Source organism: Branchiostoma floridae, chromosome 8 (genome assembly GCF_000003815.2).
Source record: "Branchiostoma floridae strain S238N-H82 chromosome 8, Bfl_VNyyK, whole genome shotgun sequence".
NCBI lineage: Eukaryota > Metazoa > Chordata > Leptocardii > Amphioxiformes > Branchiostomatidae > Branchiostoma > Branchiostoma floridae.
Window position 1 is genome coordinate 1912844 of NC_049986.1, and position 6259 is coordinate 1919102.

The following is a 6259-nucleotide window of genomic DNA, read 5'->3' on the forward strand; positions in this document are numbered from 1 at the left end:
ACGCGGTGTGTGTGCACTGTTGTTTAACACCAGGTTCCATTCCCGGTCCGACTTCGGGTCTCGGGGTGAAGCTGCATTCCTGTGCGAGACCAAGCAAGATTCCCGGTTCGACCTCGGGGCGCGGTGTGAAGCTGCATTCCTGTGCGAGACCAAGTAAGATTCCCGGTTCGACCTCAGGTCGCGGGGTGAAGCTGCATTCCTGTGTGAGACCAAGCAAGATTCCCGGTTCGACCTCGGGTCGCGGGGTGAAGCTGCATTCCTGTGTGAGACCAAGTAAGATTCCCGGTTCGACCTCGGGTCGCGGGGTGAAGCGGCATTCCTATGTGAGACCAAGCAAGATTCCCGGTTCGACCTCGGGTCGCGGGGTGAAGCTGCATTCCTGTGGGAGACCAAGTAAGATTCCCGGTTCGACCTCGGGTCGCGGGGTGAAGCTGCATTCCTGTGGGAGACCAAGCAAGATTCCCGGTTCGACCTCGGGTCGCGGGGTGAAGCTGCATTCCTTTGCGAGCTCAAGTAAGATTCCCGGTTCGACCTCGGGTCGCAGGGTGAAGCTGCATTCCTGTGTGAGACCAAGTAAGATTCCCGGTTCGACCTCGGGTCGCAGGGTGAAGCTGCATTCCTGTGTGAGACCAAGTAAGATTCCCGGTTCGACCTCGGGTCGCGGGGTGAAGCTGCATTCCTGTGTGAGACCAAGTAAGATTCCCGGTTCGACCTCGGGTCGCGGGGTGAAGCTGCTTTCCTGTGTGAGACCAAGTAAGATTCCCGGTTCGACCTCAGGTCGCGGGGTGAAGCTGCTTTCCTGTGTGAGACCAAGTAAGATTCCCGGTTCGACCTCGGGTCGCGGGGTGAAGCTGCATTCCTTTGCGAGCTCAAGTAAGATTCCCGGTTCGACCTCGGGTCGCAGGGTGAAGGCTGCATTCCTGTGTGAGACCAAGTAAGATTCCCGGCCGACCTCGGGTCGCGGGGCGAAGCTGCATCCCTGCGCGAGACCAAGTAAGATTCCCGGCCGACCTCGGGTCTCGGAGTGAAGCTGCATTCCTTTGCGAGCCTAAGTAAGATTCCCGGCCGACCTCGGGTCGCGGGGCGAAGCTGCATTCCTGTGTGAGACCAAGTAAGATTCCCGGCCGACCTCGGGTCTCGGAGTGAAGCTGTAGTCCTTTGCGAGCCTAAGTAAGATTCCAGGCCGACCTTAGGTTGCGGGGCGAAGTTACCTTCCGGTATGGGACTTGGGCAAGATTCCCGGTCTGACCTCGAGTGGCGGGGCGTAGTTACCTTCCGATGTGAAATGGTGTAAGGTTCCCGGTCCGACTTCTTGTACATGGTCGCAGGGTAAAGTTACTTTCGGGTGCCAGACCAGGTACGATTCCAGGTCAGACCTCGGGTCGTGCGGAGAGATTAGATTCCAGTGCGAGACCAGGTTAAATTCTCGGACTTCGGGTCGCGGGATGATGATGCTTTCTGGTCTCGGTCCAGGTATAGTTCCCGGTTCGGCCTCGGCGTTGAGTCACATGCAGTGCAAGGTGCAATTCCCGGTTCGACCTCGGGTCGCGGGGTAAGTTACACGCCGGTTCTAAATCAAGTACAGTTCCTGCGGGCCCGGTCTGACTTCAGGTCGAGGAGTGAAGTTGTCTTCAAGACTGGCTCAGTCCTTGGTTCGACATTAGATCGCGGGGTGAACAACGCAGGTGTGTTTACATGGTAGTTCGAGTGATTTAGCATCTTGTCCCCTCCGTGGTGGGAACGGAGGTTTTAGTATGTTGTCCCGGGATTCGAAACGGGTAAGAAATATAGGGATCGCCAGAAACGACCGTCATTTTCAACGATTTAACGATTTGTTTTTGTTCGGTGGAAAGGGCAAATGGTTTGCCCGGAAATTTTCATACGAATTCGGTACCTTGTGTGCTATAAATAATGAATGTGGAGTCGACTGAATACTGTCCGGTAATTGGAGTTTAAGTCTTAGTGTGCTTCACATTGTGAAGCGGGATGTGGACTTAACTAATTAGTTACCCGGAAATTTTGATTTAAATCCGGTGCCCGTGTGTAACCTAGGAAGCGAAGGGTTTTGGCCGCGTAATTGGTATATTAACGGAGTCGTGGCATTGGCGAAAATCATTTGTACAACGGGTGCAATTTGGCCACATAATTTGCAATGTGGATTGACTAGCATAGACATTGCGAGCTTGTCAATTGCTAGTAGTAAGCGAGTAGCTAATTCATTTTAGGGGAGGTAGTCATGCAGTCTGGCGAAAAGGTCATCCCCGAGCCAAAGTAACCGGGGTGCTGACGTGCCTCCTGTCCTCCAAGTTGTGTTTCTAGCTATAAGGGGTGCTTTTTGTACATGGTATGGAATATTGCATTGGGAGTTGGAGGAGTTTAGAAGCTGACTCTACCCACAGTTAGTGACATCTCCCTGCTGACACCCATTCAGTAAATTTGGAGGGGAGGTGCGTCAGCACCACAGGAACCACTCCAGATCCAGGCAGAGTTTATAGCAAGGCAAGAGTTTGTGGTAGCGTCACAATTTACAAGGGGTGTGCCTTGTGGCTTAACTTAGTTTTATTTGGGGCAATAGCCGGTGGTATTCGGTCCGCCAATTACATGACCATGAAATGTAGCCTGAAAAACAGGGTAGGCACTCAAGATTTATTTTGTTTGGTGGAAAGGGCAAAAGGTGTTATGTGGTTTTGGAAAGGAAGAGAATTTTGTATGAGGGAGGGGAAGTGAGTATATAAATGAGAGTGGGCTGGTGGCTAATCTAAGGTGAGGATTGACAAGAATATAGAGAAGGATAGGGCTTAACAGCCAATGAGAGATGGAATTGAGAAGTGGGAGGCGAGACTAAAGAGGAGGATAGGGGTATGTATTTAGAGAAGATTAGGGCGTAATGCCCAAGTAGAGCAAAGGCGGAAGACGGCGATTTCCGCATCACTCATATCGGAGAACCTGTAGCTACGCATGATAAATAGGAAACTATTTGTCATGCGATGCTATTGGTTGAGAGATATGGGTGACGTCATCACACCCTCTCTATAAAGCACAGCGGAGGAATAGATCACTGCAGTCTACAGGTTCTCCGTACGCCTTTGGAGCCTAAGCGACCCACCCGCCCACCCTGACAGATGGCCATTTTGGTGGGGTACAAGCGCCCGTTCTGGGGCGGGCACCATAGCCGGCTTGAAGCCTTAGGCTCCAGACGGCGATTTCCGCATCACTCATATCGGAGAACCTGTAGCTACGCATGATAAATAGGAAACTATTGGTAGCTTCACTGCAATCACGCTACAGTTTTTTTTTACCTCAGTTAGTGTTGCTTTTGGGTCTAGTATTCACTATGTCGACAGTGGGATATGAAATACCTCATGAAATAAGTAGGTGTACTTGAGAATAATGCATTTTTTTCTTAGAAATGTAATTAAATAACACTCAGTAACGAAAACCTGTCAGCTCGCTCAAATTGTCAACCGATACCAGCAGATTAACACCATCAATGCTATCTACCTACGAACGTTTCGATACTTATCCTACTACCCTTGTCAATGCTATTCTGACTAGTTGTGTATGGGGGGGGGGGGGGTAGCTTAGTCACGTTTGGAACCGCATCCTTACCACTGCAGCGCCACCTAGTACAAAAATCTAGTACAGTATTTAGCACTGCCTTGAGAAACGTTTCAGAAGGACTACTGAAAAACATTGCCAGGCAATTGGTGTAATTACAAGGAACCTTTAATGCCAACCTGACAAAACTATTCATGAATCCCACATAGGTTTGGCCGCCGACCTACTACAGTGTTTTGCCTTGTACTGCACCTCGCCTTGAGCACAGGAGCGTCTTTCACGTCAGATTATGGTTCCTTCATCGTTCTACGTGCGTTAGATGGAGCAGCTGTCAATGGTCTATACTTCACCGCCTTTGTTCTAGGTACAGTTAAAAATACATCATTTGTGTTGCCTTCGCTAAGAATACCGTATTCTCTGTACTTGCTGGCTTGCTGATTGGCTTGCTGGTTTTCTGACTGGATGGCTGGCTTGCTGGTTGGCTGGCTGGTTTTCCTACTGGCTGGCTGGCTTGCTGGTTGGCTGGCTGACTGGTTTTCTGACCGGCTGGCTGGTTTGCTGGCTGGCTGGCTGTTTGGTTGTTTGTCAAAGACTATTAGGTCTCATTCATGTAGTACTATTTCTAAAAGAGCACCTACCCCAAAGCAAACGACTGCATGAACGTATGTTTGTAGCAGTTGAAAATTCTATTTATCTATCCCATCTAACCACGGGTATTGTTGTTTACAAACACCCATACATTCTACTGCAGTACCGAAGGAAAATGGCCATTCCACTTGGAACATTTGACGACTTTCAATGTCTCAAAAGATTAGAATGAGGAAAAACATGTTTCCATTGCTACAGTCTCGTTAGCACATCATTAGCGTATGACCCACACCCTCCTATTACCGTCACCAGTGATGGTTTCTCTTTCACGGAGAAACCATCACGGCCCCGCACTGAACCGAACCAGGACCAGGTCCGGAGGTGGCTCAGGACGGTTTGCGGAAATACCATCATACGCCCTTTATTTCCTCTTTAGACCGGTGACGGCTAAGCGCCATATGACGGTTAACCGACACAGGATGGTTTAAGCAAAATATAAAGTGCACCTAAGTTTTATCTAAATGAATGTATGGCATGTTACTCCTCCCATCTGCTATAAAACTTGGCCAAGCTCTTAGAACTAGCATTCACTCTGGTACTGAGACATTTCTCTATGCGCAAACATTAAATAATCTCTAGACACTCAGAGCCTTTTTGGAGTATAATGAATGGATCACTGTTATAAGGGTCCTGCAAGCTTCCCGAGTTGATGTCTGATGTCCTCGACTGACTGACTGACTGTTAGACCTGGGTATTTGGACTCTCAAAGAAGTACTGGTGTACCAATATCATAGCATGGACAATAGTGATCTAATGAGCTTATTTGGTTTCAATATATAGCCCTGAGCCCTAGAGACACTTGTTCGTGCTTCTCTCCCCTGCAAACAATTATCAGGTCAATGACATGTGTATCATCAGGATAATCAATTAGTTCTGCTGCACCTTTGATTTGTCTTTAAGTTGAGGGGTCATCTTTGTGCTAAAGGCCGGAGACTGAGGGCAGGGGGTTAATTTGGTGTGACTGGCCCATGTCAGGGGAAGTAGATCAGGATAATTTGCTACAGTCTGAGGGGCTTGAATGATAAATGATGCTTAATGGTCCACATACATTGGTAGGGTAGCATTGGTGCCCAATGGCCTTGGGATCTTGACTAACAATTTCTCGAGTTATATGCTGTTCACCAGCATATAGACCCATAAAACCAATAACATTACTCTTCTGGCGGAGAGAATCATTCCCACAAATCTTATTGAAACTCAGACCAGCGGGATAAAGGGCTGGGCAGGTCTGACTTCGGGGAAACTTCGAATTCGGTTCCACATGACTGATTCTCTCCCTTTTGCTGCTTGAGTCAGGGTTAATTTGGTGTAACCAGGTCACCACCTTCCCTCACTGGTGAACTGTACACGTCCAGACATATAGAGTATCATGTAACATTACCTTTCTCCTTCACCCTGTGTGCTTCTCCAGGATAAGCTACCCTAAGTAATTATTTTAAATAGATAGTGATTTACATAATTTGCATCTCATTATGTTGATGATCACCCAAAGTACCTACCTACCCAAAAATAAAGAATATCAATCCCCTCAGGGGTTATCCATCTAAAAAGTTACGAACTATAAGACCCACTGCAGTTCCAAACAAGCTGCTAGGAGGCCCAAAATTACACCATTCACTCCTAGTCCCAACAGCTATCCACCATTAAAAAATCATGAACCTGGCACTTCTGGAAAATTTAGGCGCAAACTTTGATGCTCACTTGCAGTACCAAAACAAGTTGCCAGGAGGCCCATTATCGAACTTGAACTTTCTTTTTGGTGTTCCCTAAAATCTAATCATTTCCAGCTTTCATCACACCCTACCAACACACCAAATATGAAATCAATCCACCTAGCCGTTCTTGAGTTATCTTGTTGAGTGAGACAGACAGACAAACGACACACATAACGCTAGTGAAAATGGGGATAACAATACTTCGCTCGAGAAGGCTAATTAGTCCATCATTTGGCGAAAGTATGAGTTGCGCTAGGAGTTGAAGAGCGGACTATTTTCTCTCGCGGAAGGAAAATGAAACTGCATGCGGTCAGCTCTCGATAGTAACTTACCTGCAT